The sequence below is a fragment of the Symphodus melops genome (genome assembly GCF_947650265.1).
Source record: "Symphodus melops genome assembly, chromosome: 22".
Taxonomy (NCBI): domain Eukaryota; kingdom Metazoa; phylum Chordata; class Actinopteri; order Labriformes; family Labridae; genus Symphodus; species Symphodus melops.
In genome coordinates, this window is record NC_136712.1 from 3928294 (window position 1) to 3947464 (window position 19171).

At 40.0% G+C, this 19171-nt stretch overlaps 1 protein-coding gene across 3 annotated transcripts in view; it reads left to right on the forward strand.

The window, feature by feature from the left end:
* Window positions 1-19171, forward strand: part of chrm2a (cholinergic receptor, muscarinic 2a) — a 67263-nt gene that overhangs the window by 5413 nt on the left and 42679 nt on the right. The window lies entirely within an intron of this gene.

Consider the following 19171-nt stretch of genomic DNA (forward strand, 5'->3'; position numbering starts at 1 on the left):
CACCTGTTCAGTTTTATGACTGAAATAAAACACTGGGGACGGCAACGACGCACATCATTATCTGTGTCAAATCAAAGACACTCTTCAGGTGGGCTGCTCCCAAAGCTGGTAACCATGGTGATGCTGAATTGCAATCAGAAATGGAAAATTACGATTTGTTTACATTTTCGAAGCACTGAATGGCAGAACATGATGTGTAACCTTGCCTTTTCACAACGGCACAAAGAAGCCATCTTTTTTTTTTTTGGCATATTACTGAACAATATTTCCTCTCTTTATTTAAATGAAGCTGGTTGTAAATTGTCCTCGTTAACTTGAACTCAGAATGTTTTTCTCGTGTCCTCTATTTCACGCCATTATACTACAACATTCCATTTCAGTCATAGTGCTGTTCTGTTCTCAAATTTTGCTAACACAATAAAGTAAACTGAAAAACAGACAAACAAATAAACCAGAATAGTCACATCAACAATATTAATAAGAACTCAACATGTCTGAAAAGGAGCAGGAAGAAGCATAAGCTTATTTAAACCTATCCCCTCTCCACTACTTAATTAGCAACTCCTGTATACATATTTATAGATACAAAATAAATAGAGTAAATAAACAAATATAAATAAATTATCAAAACAAACCAAAAAAAACATTATTGAAGTCCCTCTTCCTCCTTGTACCTTGTGAAAACCATGTGTTTAAACTGGGTCATGCTTGGACATTCCTTGACCTCCTCACCCAAACTGTTCCACAACCTCACTCCACAAACAGAAAGACTAAAACTTTTTTTTTTTTTTACATTGTGGAAATCTGAACAGCAGCAGGAGCAGCAGCAGTTGTGGATTTACCCTGTAAATATCTCTGGAGATTCCTTTTCGAATGTGCTCTGCTCTCCAAAAGCCTCAGGTGTTCCTCAGTCCTGCCTCTCATCAAGCGACTGCGCCGGGCTGCCGTCCCCCCGTTCTTAATTACTGTAAGCCTTAGCAGCAGATAATTCCAGCTGACTACTTCAAGCTTTGGCTCTGCCGTTATCACTGGCTCCATAAAACATTCAGCGTGCCCGACTGCTCTCATCGGACCTTGGCGGGGACGGGTTATTGTAATTGCCAGCAGGCCCTAATTCCTCTGTGATGGCAGATTGTAAGACAAAAAAAATGCCAGTATCCAACTTTCCCTCTGACCTCCACTTTTCACACAGTTGGAAAAGAGTTTGGTGATGTAGATAAAAACAATAAGACAGTAAGTAGGAGGGAAATTACTTTTCCTATCTAATTTTCGTGCTGCTTCTTTAGCAGCAGGGGGGAACCGACAACTTCCTGCAAAAGGCGCCAACATGGCAGGGCGACTTAATATCTCCCTGTGCTGCTGCAGATGCTGCTTGTGTGGGTGTTTTTTTTTTTTTAAGTAGCCGTGTGACTTTTTCTTCCTATGGGCCAGGAGCACTAACAAGCAATTAGCCAACATGAGGAGCACTGCAAACGCAAAAGTTTACAAAGTCAGAGATTGTTCTTTTTCTGTTCGTTTCGGACATATTCTCCTCATTTCAGCCATAGCAGATGTGAAAGAAGCTTAAAATCATTTAGACATGACAAATAAGGCCAAAGGGAATGCTCGAGGAATTTTAATGAAAGCAGAAATTGCCCAAACCCGAGATATAGACGCATATGCATGAGCTAGAATATCCAGTTGAGGGGTTTTTCAGATTTTCCACGCATTAAACTGCTGCTTCAAATGCATCACACATACTGTAAAGTGTTAATCCAGCCACTTTTAAGTGCAAGTCAATGAGCTGTTGGCAGGCTGACTTCTGTTTGAATGGGCAATAAAAGTCAAACTGTACTCCTGAAGGTATTGCTGTCCTAATTACAGACCTGCCTGAAGCTGATAAACAGAAATGCTGGCCAAATGGAGGCACCATGTACTTGATGTCAATAATAAATCACAGCCCGCTTGTCTTTATGTGGTTCTGCCCTGATACAGTTTGTTGGTCTGTTTTATAATTCGCTTTACTTACGATTGAAATTTTCTCAACAAGCAGTGGATGTATAAGGTGGGAGTCCGATTGGTTTTGGAAAGTGAAGCCAAAATGTCCATGCGAAGGGCGCTGTCCTGTTGACGTAATTTGGAACCAAGACGTCAATGTGAAAAGAGCTGGAAAGGCAAAATCTGCCAACCAAACCACTTTAAACAAGCTGCTGTATTATCCATTTAAAACTATGTTGTTGAAAGTTGAATTTTTAAGCAAATTCGATTTAAAAAAAACAAATAAAAACTAACTAAAACAATTATTTGTACATGGATTTGTGATGTTATTTTTCTGAACCTAGAAATTTGACTCTGTTTCAGAGTTGTCCCTTTGGCTTGACAATTCCTGTACTTCGTACTTTAAAACATTGTGTAATTGTGTAACAAATTACTTTCATCTATCAGATTACAGACATGCTTAGTAATGATGAATTGGCGCTTTATTGCTTTCAGTGTTTACACTCTTCATCATTATTCTCTGTTAGCATTATGTGTCCCTGGGCTTTCCTAAGAATCGGAGAACTTGGATCTCTTGTGGCCAACACGAGTCCATTAACCCGAAACCGCCAGAAAAATTGGAACGCCAGAGACACCCTCAGTTCATTTCACAATGAAAGCTATCTCTCCGTGGGGGCAGTGACAGGATATTCAATTCCTTACTCTGTGCAATAAAAGGAAGGCTGTACAAACCACAAGAACTTGCACTTTTCTCTCTGCAAAAATTTTAATAATCTGTAATTTAAAGAAGCAATTTCTGAAATAGCTTGAGGGGGGTTTTTTTCTCCTGAGGCTTCGAGAATTTTCTCTGTGCACGGATGACAATCACAGAAAAAAAGAAATGCCCAGGTAGTCTGCAAATTGCCCAAAAGTGTGTCAATTATCCTCCTCTTTACATTCCTAGCAAGAAGTAGGACATGTTGTTTCACGGCTGAAATAGAGTTGCTTTCGAGACTGACGGACTTGACACAAAGCTCAATACTGTGTACACACTCAACAGATAAACGAGTCCTGACCCTGGATTCTGCAGATCAAATCCAAAGGTAAACATGATCCTCTCTTTGCCTGGAGAGACACTATGCAGCACTGACTGAGGCTTTTAAGCGTTTGGAAGAATCGGGGGGCAAACGATTCCACCCATCCTGAACCAGTATTATTATGTCTAGTCATCATTATTGCCATTGGATTCTGACTTGGGTCTTGGCTTATTTTCACTCTTTTGCAAGAGAAGACTTGTTTATCACCGTCGGTGTAACTGGGATCCGCCTGTTTCTTTTAATGCCGGGATGATTGTAAACTGTAGCTTCTTTTTACGTGGGCAGCAGGTTGAATTTATAGACTCTTGTCGACTCTGTTAAAAAGTAAACTTGAGACATAACCCAGATGATGGTAGTAAATTCCACTGTCTTGTCTCTTGTATCAGTTGATGTTCTTGTCCGAAAGAAATCACAACCGTTCTGTTTTTTTGCAGTGCCTTGGGGAGCGTTAGAGGAAATTACTTTCAAATGTATGGTATTATTCCAAGTTGCACAGGAAACAGGATCACGAGGATAAACATGACCGGGGTCATTTAGGAGACAAACACAGACTTAGATTACTTGCCATGAAATGCACAGCGTGACCGATTCTTCTGAGATCAGGGTGCCTCACTTCCCACCCTACGGCGTCTCTATGACCAGTGAAAGAAGTGGACGTTGTGCTTCAGCCAAAGCTTTGAACAGTTTCATGGTCCAGTTTGACATTCTCAAAGAAGATCCCTGAAGGTCCGTGTAACGCGTTCCAGGTGAATGATTTGACATTTGAAAGAAAGGCCAGCAAGAAGGAAAGTGAGCACTTCTAGAATTTCTATCCGAGCTTGCCTTGTGGGTTGTTGGAACTTCTCGGGATTCTTCTTTGCATTCTGCAGCCGACACACGGTCGAGTTCTGCACATTTTTCCAACGTTTTTTCAGCCTCTCCGGCCTCCCCATGAGCCGGCCTGAGTCGTGTCAGAGCAGGGGAGCCCATCTGAAATGCTGTTATTTGAGTTGACAGGAACAGGACTGCCGACAGAGTCCAGAGACTACACTGTGTCAGTGGAGCACAAACAGACTGCGGGATAGATTCACAGTGTGGGGCAAACGCCCCCCCCTTCCATGTTCACACTCTCTGATGGCCCTTTTGACAGGCCGCTCACAAACAGAGCAGTCAAAGCAGAGACAAGACATGTCTGATCATATTGGAGAACTTAAAGACACAGCAAAAAGAGAAGTACTTTCTCCCAAGTTCTGAAATATTTTATATTTTTGAGTTTAAATTTTAGTTGAGATGAGTCCAAAAGGCAGTCGCACTCTGACCTTTCAAAAACAAATCATCAGGCCAATTAGGACCTTCCATTCTTTTGCTCCCAGCCTATAATGGCCAATCAGAGAAAGGAACTATCTGCCTCTGTTCTGATGTATGACAACCCGGCCAATTCGAGGGGACTATGCCGATGGCAGACCTGTCTTGTAGCCAATGAAATTCTACTTGATATGTTGCGTTTTTGCTTTTTTTTCAGGATTGTCTACTCAAGTTCTGATTGAGTTGAGAGCATTTTTCTCTTATATCACACATGTTGATCCACTTGTAATTGTCCCAGTGTGAACACAGACCAACGTTGAGGTAATTGTGCAACTTTTATAACAAAGAGGTCCATGACTCGGACAGCAGGAAAGGACTGTTGGTGTGAAAACGCCCTAAGAAATGTTCAGTCGATTTAATACCCTCTTAAAGTTATATTCTCTCCAGATTTACCTTTCCAACATGTCACTTTTAAGAAGACTGAAGAGACCCACCAACTTTTATTCCACTGCGTTTCAAACACACACATTCTGGCAGAAGAACCTGGGGGCTAAAACTAAAGCATTGCTATGCAGGTACAGCTCTCCTGCTGTCTCTACTTTCTTTGTCAATCAAGAGAGGAGTACAAGAGACAAGGTCATCCCACTTCTCTCCAATTTTACACAGTTTTTCCAGCCAGATCGATACAGCCCAACATGGCTAAATCAGTGAGGTCTCATTCCCCTGTCACCTGATAATTGGAAGCGTTTAGCATGGAGGACGGAACAGGACTATCAATTGGCACAGCATGTCAAACTGATAAGCTTTGTGCCAAAAAAACCCTCAAGTATCGGATGTTTTAAAACAGCACTTCAACATTCACGTTTTTGGTTTGTCACTTTATAAAATCCTTGAGTTTTTATTAGGGAAATAATTGACAATTTAGCCTTCACTAGGTTTGGGAGTGTAGGCCTACTGCTGTGCCAAAACACTTTGCCAAGATGCATAAATTAAAAACAATGTACCTTTAAATGATGTGTAGAGAATAGTAACTAACATTAAGCCAGGGAGACAAATATTCAAGTGTGTTAAGCACTATATATTGAGGAAAAAGCCAGTTTATTTAAAATAAAATGCATTTATGGAAATGAAAATAACTATGAAATATCATTGAAACCCAAGGCATTTGTAGAATCTCGCCTCATCTATTGCAATGAGCAAACAGTCTTGTTTATCTTATTTAAAGACCTATTCCTCAGCTATTCTCTGAATCCCAAATAGGACACAATTAAAGAACCAGGTGTTCTAGAAAGGTCAACCAGTTTGCTACAATCAGAGGCTACAATCACTAAGGTGTAATGCAAAACAGTGGCATGTTTGTTTCAGCTGCACTAAGCAGAGTGATTAAGGAGAAGTCTATTTTTCATTTAAGCTATTTCAGAGTTGAACAAAAAAAAATCTTGCGGCATGTCCTCCCAGGATCTAACTTTCCTTATTTCCTGTCATTCCCCCAATGTCAACCTTGACATCAAAAGATGCAAATACAATAAATCAAAGACTAAAGAGACCATAATGTGACATTGACATTCTGTTTCAGCACAGTACTTAAACACTTGAAAGACCCTCTTCAATGTCTTTTTTTCTTACTCAACTGAGTGAACAAAGAAAGTTCTACATCTCCACACAAACCTCCTTATTAGAGAATACAAGACTTTTTGTAGATAAATCAAGACAAGTCTTGCATTTGTTCGATCCTATCTTTAAATGACTCATCTGTAAGAATGGGATTGTGGCGTTCGGGTTAATTACGGCCTTGTCGAACGACCTCCGTTCAGGAGCCCGAGTGTCCTTGCAGTTAACTTAACTTTCTTTGCAATACTAACAGACTTAAAGTGGGAGCATTTAGCTAACAAGAAAAGGATAGCACCTCTCTACAAGAGCTCCAAAGGTGTGGAGAACCACAAATATTGAACACAAGACAGACCTGTCATAGCAGAACACGTTGATTGCTTTGGATCATTAGGTGTCAGAATCTACCTTCATCTCATATTTGATGTATTTCTGCTTATTCAGATCCAGACATTTGCTCCCTAGACACTGGTGCCATCATCCAAGTTAAATGATGATTATGATTATTGCGGCCCAACAGATTCATTATATCGACCGACTTGTCAGGTATCACATTCTTGAAATTAATCCAAAGGGAACTAAATTCCAATTCTTCCTCTTGGAGTTAATTGCTAACCACAGTGTCACTTTTCATGGTGTTGCAACCGTCCCTTGAGTGCAGCTTGTCCAATTATCTTTGTGCTGGTGATTTATTGGTTCACTTCTTTTTCTCCTTTGTCGCATCCCCCTTTCAGTCCCTTTTCCTTCTCTATCATTCTCCTTATCCTATATTCTCGATCTTCCAATCTTTCCATTTTCCCTCCCCTCTCTCCGTGTTCGGCCTCTCTCACTTCCAGAGCAGTAATGGTCTGCTTCACCATGCCCGGGCTCAATAATGAAGCCACTGCCCCAGAAAAGCCATGTTAATGTTGACTCTGGGATCAGATTCTGCTCCAAGACATACAGCGGTGACAAATGAATGTGCCAGCTGGAGCCAACCAAGACCAATAACACAGCACATATAGATCCGTGGCTTTGACGGAGAGCTGGGAGCTGGGACACTTTGCAGACAGATTTATTTTTGGTCTCTTTCTCTATTTCACATTTTCTGCTTAGCCTGATTCTGGCAGATGACTGTCGGACCAATGAATGCAGTTCTATTCTTCTCTCGCTTCATTCAACTTTTTTGGCCCAGCTTGATCGCATGAGTCAGTCCACCGAAATTCTGATATTCTCAACCAGCCTGATCTCAGCAATTGACTTCTCCACCAGTGATTCTGGTCCTGCTCAAGGTTTCTACCTGTTAAAGGACATTTTTACAAACTATATAAAAAATACTGTTTAGGGTTCTTGCTGTACAAATACAGTTGGTTTGTTGATTGAAAGAAGAATATGAGGATATCATAGAATAGAATTTTAATTAAATGCATAAGGGAATGTTTCAAAGTACCATCAACATGCTCTTGACATGAATTGCAAATCAGTCGAAGCAATTTCGTAAAAATCCAAGTACAAAAGTGCATTCCATAATAAAAAAAAACTGGAACGTAGACCTGGAGCTCCCTGAAGTATTGGTTCATCCATCTGGTTGTCAACAGCATTGACAAGCTGTCGGCCTGCTCCTGCTCTGCCACTCTGACCTGCCTTGACCTCCTTGGTTTTGATGTGACAGCCAGAGATGTGCTGTGTTCTCGGAAAGGTGTGTGCATCTGTCTGTCTGCCACTGTGCTTAGCTGCATCTACATCTGAGGATAGCTGCACCAGTGACCCTGGCTGACGTACATAGCCAGACGAGAAGGAGTTTCCTCCGTCTGCCTTCCTCCACGTTTCTCCTGTCAATCGCGCTCTGTCTGGAGCCTGTTGAGCAGCCATGCATGCCTTCCCTCCATCACAGAGATGGACTCTCTCTGCCATGCCCACTCATGCTTTTAAAGCTTGATGTTAAATCTATTTACTGCAAACTATATTAGGTCTATTTGGAGGTTATCTTCTGAGGCAAACCCTCATCTAAAACTCCTATATGATGTTTGTGTAAAGAGAAAAAGTGGAGTTGTCTGACTGGTTAAAACATCAATTCACTAATAAGGCAAGAATAAGGCAAATATGCTAAAAATGTATTTAATATGTACATTACATAATCTAAAAGAAAGCTTCATTTTTTCCTCCAACTTTTTACACTGCAAACTTTTTTATGTTGACAATTTCATCAAAAGTCCAGCCAACCAACTGAACCAAGTTCAAGTAGCTCATAAAAATCCTTCTGGGTTTTCTTTTACTGTTTAGCTTTTAGGCAAAATGGTTTCCATTGGACACAGTAGAGAATAATTTAAGTCATGGTATTGGTCCCAAATAACCAATAATAATACCTCCAGGAGCTGTTTCTCAAACTACATTCAGATTGTGAATGGATGAGAAAATCTATTTTCCCAAATGGTTGTTTATAACGATTTGCTCCAATGCTTGAACATGAGCCCAAAATATGGTGTTTGTTTTCCACTGTTAAAATATTCAGAAATATCAGAAAGAACGAGTGGCAATTATCTCATGTTGCAAATTTGATGAAATACATCCTAGATCAGTTGACACCATCTGGGTTTTTCCATTTGACCAAACAGTTGGTGTATTTTGGTGGAAGCCATTTGCTGTTGCTTCTATGTTTAACCATAGGGGTTCATGCTGAGAGCTGTTGCCTCATTCAACCATATGGTGTCTGCCAAAGTGGAGAGATTTACATAATCTGTAGCTTAACAAGTACTGGATCCTGGTTCTTCTGGCTAATGAAGTTTAGAAGATGTAATATTTTGGTCACAACACACTTTAAAAGTTTCCCCCTGCAGATTATCTGCCTTCAAAAGTCAACTTTGGAAATTCAATTTACTGCAATCTTTGATTGAGTGTGAAAACTGCAAAACAGCTGGTTAAATTAGAACATACCCGGTCAGATTTAAAAAAAAAAAAAAAAGCAACTTGAGGGCATGCAAATTGCAAACATTGACAACTCCACGTTTACCAATTGTGTTATCAACTTGTGCGTCCTGCATGTTTCTTGCTTTCCCCTGCAGTATACACCAGAATGCTGTTGACATTTTTTTAATAATTCATATTGTATTGGCAGCCTGCAAAATTGGTAAACTGGCCCATGTGTTTAAAACATGTTCTTGGAGTACAATTAATGTGTATGCTTCTGTATTCTTATGCATAGCACACCATGCAGAAGATAAAATAATGGCTGCGCAGAATAAACACTAAGCATCCATCTTTGTTTAGGAGCAGCAGATTTTTGACACTAGTGCTTTTTTTCATTAATATCAATTTCAGGGCATAGACGCATAAAACTTGAATAAAAAAATATATAGTTAATATATTTTTTGCCCTCCACTAACATCTAAGAGAGCTATATTGAGCATGCAAACATAACCTCCACCTCAAGTGATGGCTTTGATATGTTAAGGGAACATTCCTTCATCCACGAAGCAAGGCCAGATTCTGCGTATTGCAAAGTGCATCAAACTCCCTCTGTCTGAGGGATGTGAAATGTTATGAGACCAGGTGTAACACGGCCAAGTCAATCAATTTCCAATTAAGCCATGCGACTTTGTCATCCATAACTCTTTTCGGCTTGTAAGTGGCGTTTTAATCTTTTCATACAGGAGGTATGCTTAACCCTTGCACCCTCTTTGAAAAATGTCAACGAGTGCAGAAGGTATTAATTAAAAGAGGTAACCAGTCAGATGGATAATGTTAAAGTTCTCCCTCTTAAAAATACAGTTCATTTGTTTTAATTTGATTAACGCATGCAAATCAGAATGGCAGTTGCACTGATGCCAAGCCCACTCATTTACAGTTCAAAAACTCGCAGAGATTTATGGTGTCATTTCACTCTGCCAGCTGAATAATTCATCACTCAATCTCTCAAAAAAAAAGTCAAGCAACTCTTGTAGGCTCGTACTAGAATCAGACTCTTGGAGGACACCAAGAGTCATGAAACCCAACTACTGCTAAATATTGAATTATTCTGACTTTGAGAGAAATAAAAGATTACCTTTATATTGGGCATTGTGAGTTGGTCAAGATTATTTCATGACGAACCACATGGTTTAATACGAAAAATTATGTTCTACAAATGATTTCTTTGTTAATAAATCTGGACTTAGGTTTAGCTTGTTTTATACCTCCCAACTGCAAAACACACTTAAGAAAAGAGAGACGTGTACCAAATAAAGCTAGTTTGTTGGCCATCATAAACCTTAACCAAAACGAGCTAGCTTTTGAGTAAAGCCTCAAAAGTGTTTTCAGACTGCAGGAACTTTTTCATAGTTTCAAGAACCATTGGAACCCTTTTTGTTATCCATTTTGCACCAACTATGAACTATTGTAGTTCCTTGAACCATGTTTAGAGGAACCTTTTTTAAGCTCATTCTTCAGAGTAAGTACCATGGCGGTACAAATGTGGACTTATTGGACTTTTAGACAGTGGTTAAACTGGTGGTGGAAAACTGCTAAGCTCCTGCTGTAGCTAACTCGCTTAACATTGTCATCAGTAAGTTAAATATTTAGCTCCTAAACCTAAAATTTTAGTTCGAATTTTGAATTGTAGACAACACTTTTTAAATGTCTATTTTAAAAGAAGGTGGTAAAGAAGACACCTAATTTCAAATAGTCCAAATACTTGGAATTCCTCCTTAAAACTCTGAAAATTAAAGACTTTCAGGGCCACATTAATAAGTCATTACTCAATCTCTGTAAGAAAACGAGAGCATCCTCATGCTGCTGGAAACAGACTTAATTAGAAGAGAGTAGTAGTGCATATATTACTCCTTCATGAATTTTCAAGAACACACACAGCCCAGACCATACCAGGAATATTTCTGTATTCAAGAAAAGTCATTGCGAGCGAGCAGCTGGGTGATCATGTTCGTATCCTGAGACCGGTGCCATCTCTAGGTACAAATTAAAACTGTTTTATTATGTCTTCTGTTGTATGTTCTTCCCCGCTTTTGTTGATACAGTGAGTACGACGAACTATAAGTAGCATTTAAAAAGCAATTAGCATAATCATAGCATCTGACCGTGTTGGTTTGTCCACCATTTGTTCAATATGTAGCTTTGTAATTTCTGTTTTTTAGTCTCTTTGTGTTTTTTTATGTTGTCTTGATAGTTTGTCTTTTTCATTGTTTGGGCTGTTTTGTTGCTGCTGGATGCAGAGAGATACTAACAGACAGACAGTGAAACATTACTCAACTCCAGGGAGATAAGAAGGCCTTGTTTTTCTAAGTAAAAGCTGTCAGTTTGCTCAGTACGGACAATGTGATTGAGCATGTCTGGTGGCTGCTTACACCACAGTCTTGCCATCTCACTCGATACAGCGATTGATTAAGCTGTCCCAGCTGGGTTTTCCATTGGCCCTGTGCCCGTCCTGCGGCCAAAATACACCTGCGCTGCCTGTCAGCTGCTAAAGTTATGACATCATGAGACCCCTCATAAGGCCCTTCCATTGTTTTAGAATGAAGGCACATCAATTTCATGCGCTCCACGACCCAGCAGATGATTTGTGGGTAGCATTATCTGCTGGAATCGCTCCGGAAAATGGCTGCAGTGTGAAGACGAGAATTGGTGATGGGGTTTGTGGAGGTTTGCCGTGTGTGTGTGTGTGGATTGGTTGGTTGGTTGCATAGAAATGGTTCATTGGTTGGGTATGTAACCAGTAAGAGCAATAGCAAGGTCAGGCAGGGAGATGAGTGAAAATGTCAAGTTTCCATGGGGGGAATGAGTTTATAATTAGAATTTAAAAGTTTCTTCAGGAAACATGAAAGCACTTCATAAACATCCAGCAGGCGCTGACAGACTTTTGGCAGATAAGAGGATAAAGGAGGAAATGGCACGAATGGAGGAAGGAGTGACCAATAACCCAGTCACAAAATCAACACACAGGCACTTCATCTTTCCTTCTTGTAGCGGCAGCCAGCACAGGTCTGACTTCCATCCATCTGACAGCGGATGTTTTCATTTCCAAGCTTGACCAATTCACTATAAAGCCATTTGAGTGCCAGAACTCTCCCTTTGTTATAACCTAAATCTGAGAAATAGCAAACTGCTCACAGTCTAAAAATCATTTCAAACTTGACCAAGTGAAGGTAAATACAAAATGCGTCTTCTTAGGAATTCACTTCACCACCCAGCGAGCGGTTCAATTTGTCTGAAGCGTCCAGCAACTTAAATAAGCAGATTGCAGATAAGAAATGCTCATTAATCTGGTCTGTGCAGCAGCTGAACCCTGCGCACCATCTTATTTGCTTCTCAAGAGTTTCCTCTCCTTTTTGAAAAAACTCAAAGTAATGCGAGAACAAAAAATGTGAATCTGTTTGGAGGAAAGCATCGCCCGGCGCTTTTATAGGACCAGCTGCCTGAGCACAATACGTGGTCAAATGTTAAAGTTATCTGTGGCGTGCAGGAGTGAAGGAGCCTCTTCACCACTCCGCTTTCCACACCTGCACTGAAGGATTTCAATTCACCGACAAAGCCTTCCATAGCGACACGGAGCCACTCTGCTGGGCCGAGATAAAACATGACGGAGAAAAAAAGTTAAATGATCAATTCCAAAGACATGCCTCGGTATTACTCTAAAGCAGACCGCAGAATGCTACCTCCCAGAGGACTAAGGTGATTTGCAGAGGGATTTTAGAGGAGGAGATTCACCCTGTGTAAAAAATAGTATACACTAACATGTTCAAAATACACTATTTGATTATGCGTTAGATAGAAGAAGAACAAACTTCTCAATAAATAAATGTTCTTACATCATTTTCTAGAGGCATGTTGGTATCATTCATGAAAATTATTTTGGTTATGTCATACAGTCATTCAGTCAAACTAGTTTAGCAAACTATGAAAGAAAAGACAAAATAATAGGTGGTTGGGGTATTGTATAAGGACACCCAAAGGGGACAAACCTTATATTTTAATGTATTGTAAATTCTCTTTCATTATGAATTTCTATGTCAGACAGAAAGACACTGTCCTAGCAAGAAATTCAGATAAATAGAATGAAAACAATGCATTCATTGCTTTTTCAGAACAGTGTTATGTCTGTGTTGGGAAAATCAGATTCCGCACAGCTGGCGGTTCAAGAGCAAGAGAAGATCAAAACTGATTTTACTGTAAGACTTGTGTAAACACGATGCAGGTGTATGGCCCCACAGGAGGAAGTAGTAAATTAAAGACAGGAAACAGGTCAGTGTTGGGTCTGTTATGACTCCCTTTGCTTTGTTTCATCTGAATTAGCCTTGTGTCAACTCAACCTGCAGATGATTCAAACATGTACCAGATAGTATAACAAATAAAGTTTTCAGAAGATGAAAAGACATATCTTCAAAACTAACACTGAAAATCTCATGAGGGATTTCTAGGCTTGATATGAAAAGCTGGTAAAGTCACGTCAAGTTCATACTTCCTCAGAAATAGTGCTCCTAATCCTCCGATAGGATTATGTGATCAAGAGTACTATAATTAATGTACTTTTCAGCTATCCAAAAGCCTTTGGAACTTGCCACAAATTGCTGTCAGTATTTGCAAGAAGGAGGTCAAATTTACAAAAAGGAAATCAAACTAACATCCGACTATCCGGAAGGAGCAAATAACATTGACTAAAGTCTGCCTAAAACCCATTTCGGGAATGAGTCTTTGTGGAAACATCTCCTTCTGTTTCACTTAATGCAAGAGGAATTTATTCCAAGAAATTGGCCGCTAAAAAAGGTCCTCTGTAAATTAAATTAGTCCAGGCAAAGAGTATGCTACTTCACTGAAATCCCTAACAAAGCTGCTATGATTCAGACATTACCACCTTTTGACCGGAGCCTTTTAAATGCAGACACGGATAAGTATGATTTTTAAAAAATCTAGTTGCTTTGTCTGAAAAAAAGGTCTGCCAGTTGCATTCAAGATTACATATGAATCACAGCACAGTGGAATGTCATCTAATCTTTTTGAGAGGAATTCTTTGCTGCTCTGATTGACTCTAATGTGCAAAGCCAACCTTTATACTATCCCCACCAAGTGTTTATTCATTTCTTATCCACTTGCTGAGGCTTTACCCTGAACTCTTAACCCAAATCTCTATTCATCCCTGTGAAAAAAAAAGAAGACAAAAAAAAAACTCAGCTTGGCCAAGGAAAGCGATTTGCACTGAAGAGACGATGAACAGTGTAAAAGCACATTTTTTCAAAAGTGCAGATATGAAAAGCTGAATTTCTATAAATATGCAGGTTTTTCAAAAAGGGGGAAAGAGTAAATTGGACTTTTTATCATGTATGCTCAGTGGATAGTCATCGAAAGATTGAGCTTTTTTCTGCTCCTTTTTAAATCATGGACCCTGTGCCCTGATGTTTTTTGCCCCCTCTATAATAAATGTATTTGCAAGAGAAGGTGTGCATAAAACATTAATCTCAAGCAAAACCCTTCTCCATCTGTTGACTTTGATCTTACGTCATTCAGAGCTTAAAAAGGCACACAAAATCATGCTCTCTGGTATGTTTCCATTCAATTTAAGGTTTACACTATGCACATTCATTTTTTAGCCTAGCAAACAAGAAACAATGAGAAAAAAAAGTTACAATAAAAGACAAAAAAAAATTGAACTCATTGTGATGCTTTTGGAGGAGACATGAAAGAGACTTCTTAGAACTGTTGAAAGGGCAACCGCCTGGTTGCAGCCGAGTGAAAAACATCAACAGCTCCAAGTGTATTTAAAGCCTCAGATCATTGTCCGGATATAACCCGAACATTATTATATTGAAGATATTGGACTCTCTCATTCAAAGATACAGGATCAAGCTTTACGATTCAATACTGGATGGTATTAGATATCACTAACAACTTCCCTGATGGTACACACTTTTTGTCTGATACATGGACCCAACCAACAATTAAATCTCTAATGGGCTCGAAACAGAGAAGAATAAAATGGAGAAAAAGAACAAATGCTTTAGACATTGCAGTCAAAGTCTAGAGTAGAGTCTAGTTGAGTATATTTTCAAATGAATGCTACTCTCAAGATTCGGATCATAGTCCACTAATGAAAACTTGCAATTTCAATATTATTTGGTTTTATAAACTGGGTGTCCAGCACCATAGCAGGAATTAAACCACAAGTGTACTATTTCACCACCACTGGTCAGCCAATAAGAGACAGAATCCATTTTTTTCCAGCAAAGAACAAACATACAAAAGCAAATTCACAAAAAAAAAAAAAAGAACAAAGTAGACTTTAGATGGCGCCAGACAGACAAAACGTATCATTGGTTTTGGCCAAAGGTACACTGAGACACTGACGATTTGCTACTTTCAGTGCAGTACTGCAGGGACTGAATATGAAATTAACTTTCCCAATGGAAAGCCTTTGGTGGTTTCTCTTATTAGGGCCATTAGCTCTGAATGACAGTATTGGGACATACTTCAGAGGAAGTGGATTGAAAAACCCACAATACAAATACCTAAGTAAACTCTCTGGTCTGAAAACAGGATCCATCTCCCCTGAGGTTGAACAGATCCACTAATCACTCTCTTTGTTTGGTTTGGCTTTTGCGTTTATCTCTGCAGAACCTGGGAGTATATTTGCTGTTCAGCTGTTTCCCAGTACCTCAAGCTTAAATGTTCGGCTAGATATGCAGTAGCAGAAAACATCAATCCTCACTAAATAAGATAGATGGTTATATTAGCCAAGATTGAGATTTAATAAATGCTGGCACTTGTCCATGCATGTTTAGCGACTTGTTGTTCGAGACTCTTGATCGATCTTAGCAGGCAGTTAAATAGAAAACATACACCAGCTGACCATGCCTTCAAATCCATCATGTATATTGAGAGCAATGGTCCACAATATCCTACAGAGATGCAGAGTCAGTGGAAGATTGATGCATTGGCCTGTAGAAGAGGCCGACAGCCAGTCTTTCAGACGGTTACATAATTGAGGCTTTTATCCAGGCACATGCCTCCCTGCTGGGACGTTAGCTGAGAGCAGATAATGAAGAGCTAGTGTAGATGTCCACTGAGATCCATGACCAGGTTTAGACTTGGAGAAACACCCCCCCCCCCTATCCCAGTCATAATGCTGATGGTGCAATAAAGCAGCAGCAGCCCACACTTTGAAGGAGGGCGCTGGCAGTTGCAGTCAAGGGACACCAAGTAATAGGAAGTTGCATTACAGACATTCCCCTTAGAGTATTTAAAAATGGAAAGACTGGAAGGCTCATTTTATTGCTTATGCTTTCAATGAGCTCTCTCCAAAGCACGTCCGACAGTTCGTAACAGTGCGAAAATGTTTTAGTTATGAGACGGTTAACATACCACGTCTCATATCATGAGACGTAGAACAGCGGTTTAACAGACGCGTTTTCTGAGGTGAAGTTTGGATGAGTGAATAAGTGCTATGAATGGTTTCATTTCCGTGGATAAAGGCATAGCATTTACTTTGGCAAACACCTTTCCACATTTTCCAACACATGAATGCCTCATTGTACTCTGTGTACCCTTGGCTCCTTAATGGACATGACTGTATTGCTACCCAGTGTTAACTCAAAGTGAGTCATGTGCTTATTTAAAAAAGCAAGAGGATTAAAATAACTTTAGAAAGCCAAAGCTTCACCCTGTTAGTCTGCTGTCTTACAGTGTGAAATGTAAGGTTTAGCGTGCGGCTGCGGCTGAAATGATCTGCAATAAACAAGAATTTGCATCATGGATTGGAAATATGTTTGAAATAAAAGTTTAACGAGCAAAAACCAAGGATATTCAGTCAGAGAAATCAATACAGCAAATACTATCAAACAAAAGAAATGGATGTCCGTTTGACACTATTCCCCTGATCAACTATTGCCGATTGTGAGATGAATTGTCTCCAGTAAGAGCACATGAGCAGATTTAAAACGTCCTCTCAGAGTCCTTGCAGATGGGGTGTCCATATTTTAAGTCATTTTAACTCATTGATGCTCATGAACAATCAATTTAAAGATCTCTGAATGATTTACAACCCACAAATTGACAGCAAGCAATCAGAAACCGATTTCACTAACTTGGCTGAACACTCCAGGAATCAATAAGAAAAGTTTTAGTGTCAGGCCATCCTGGTGTCTGCTCACACATCTACAAATTGGGTTTTTAGAGCTTTTAGAGAGTAATCACATGTAAATGTGATTCAGCTGGCAGCCCTGCTGGTTCCAGGCAATCTAAGTAAATGTGTATCTTTAGGGTACCTGATTACAGCTGTGAAAATGGAACAAAATCGGATTGTCCGCACAATAATTGGGATAAATGTGTTTTGTTTTTTTTAGATCCAAGGGCTGAAGTTTAAAATGTATTTAAAGCTGATAAATGTTGTGATGTTTCTGCAATGAAGAAACATAGCTAGAATAGCACATAAACAGTAGTTGAGGCTTTTCCAGCTTGGAGCTTGCACACTAACAATCATCCCTGAGCCAGCCAGGGACAAAGTTCATTCTTATATCTTTAGGCTTACACACATTCAGGTCCAGTTGGTGTCAGAGCAGTGATGACAGTCTGCTATACAGGTCAGTCACTTTATTTAATGACAGTCCCCTTCTCCCCAGAGCCAGAGGTAATTCTTGGGAGATTACGGTGATAGAGTGCGGATATAAAAAAAAAAGCCTCCAAGGAGAAGCACACTGTTCTTATAACGCTGATGGACATTTTCACTGTCACACACATACGAAAGGTCCACTGCTTGGAAAGGGGAAGGAACTAAGGTCATGCTGACCTACAGCCAATCAGTGTGCAGTAAAGCTCATCCACATACGTTAGGCCTTGCTGCACATTTACTCAAAACAGCTCATGGGGGAATTAACCACCTGTTCACTTGGACGATTGCAATCCATGTCCAAGGCTGCCCTAACCCCTTATCAGCGTCTGATCATTTTACGACTAATTTTCATCAACTTGTAATGCAGCAGAATTGCTTGAAGCCTGGCAACATGATTATGGGACATTGAAGTACACTTATGTTTATGCAATATATGAACGGACTGACAGTTTTTACTATTAGCATAATAAATTAATTAGAGCGCCAGAGACAACGATCCCCTGGCAGTTTTACACCATAGGGAAATCATTTGGACAATGTGTTGTCTAATAACGTGAGACAACAGTGATGCGTCACACGGCCTCAATACAATTAACCCTGCAGTTTACCCCTCAATCCTTCTCTCACCAAAACCCTGCTGCTGTTTGCATTCAGCCTAAATAACCTTCATGTTTTTAGGGGAGGCTGTTTCTGTGATTAGTCATAACACTGAATGTTATTCTGCAGACAATAACAGCGAAATGCGTCCAGGCTAAGTTGTTATCATGACACTTCATCTGCTCACAAACAGAGACTGACTTAGTGTACTAAACACTGTTGCCTCAGGGTTTATCCCTTTATCAGCGGCATCCGTCTTTCCCTCAACTTCTCCAGCGCATGTTATTCCGCTGCCTGCTCGCAGTTCAAAAGCAGGTGTGACATTGTTTCGTTCTTGCACTCCTTCTGCTAAAGACATTAACAGTGGCTTGTTAAGAGCTTTTTTTTAAACAAGCGTGCAAGGCTTGGGTAAAGAGATTTCTAAACTGCCGTGGCTCCTGCAAGGTGCTCTGGTAGAAATTTGCATTTAAACATGAAGTGTGCCTGTTAGTGGCTTCATCTGAAAGCATAAGTGCGAGTGCTGCAGCACTCGGGGATAATGGTCTCAGAGGGCTGTGACTTCCATATAGGGCGTGCTCATACAGTGAACTCAGGCCACAGCCATTTACATTGAAGGCGGTCTGAGCCACCATCATTTTCTTTGATTGTAGTGCAGGATGTCTACATTATGTATATTGGTGGTTACAGGTCCATGGGGAATGAGGACGGTATAATATACACAGCGGGCACTGAAATTTAAATCCCAGGCCAGCTCCATGTAGCTGTTTAAACAATGTTACTGCCCTTGGAAAGTGGATTAAAAACTCAGAATGTCAGAAAGAACACACATTAGTGGATAACTCAGTTTTCCAGACATTCAGTTGAATGGTAGCCATTGTTCAGGTTCGGGCTACGACTAGCAGAAAAATAGCTTCTTACACTTATCATTATCTAACAATGCAGATAAAGTGGGAATAGAATTAGCAGTTACACATACACTGTAAAAACTGATAATTAATTTAGTCATCCATTGAGAAGTAGTTTGGGGTGACTAGTTTACTTTTCCAATCATATATGCTCTTCA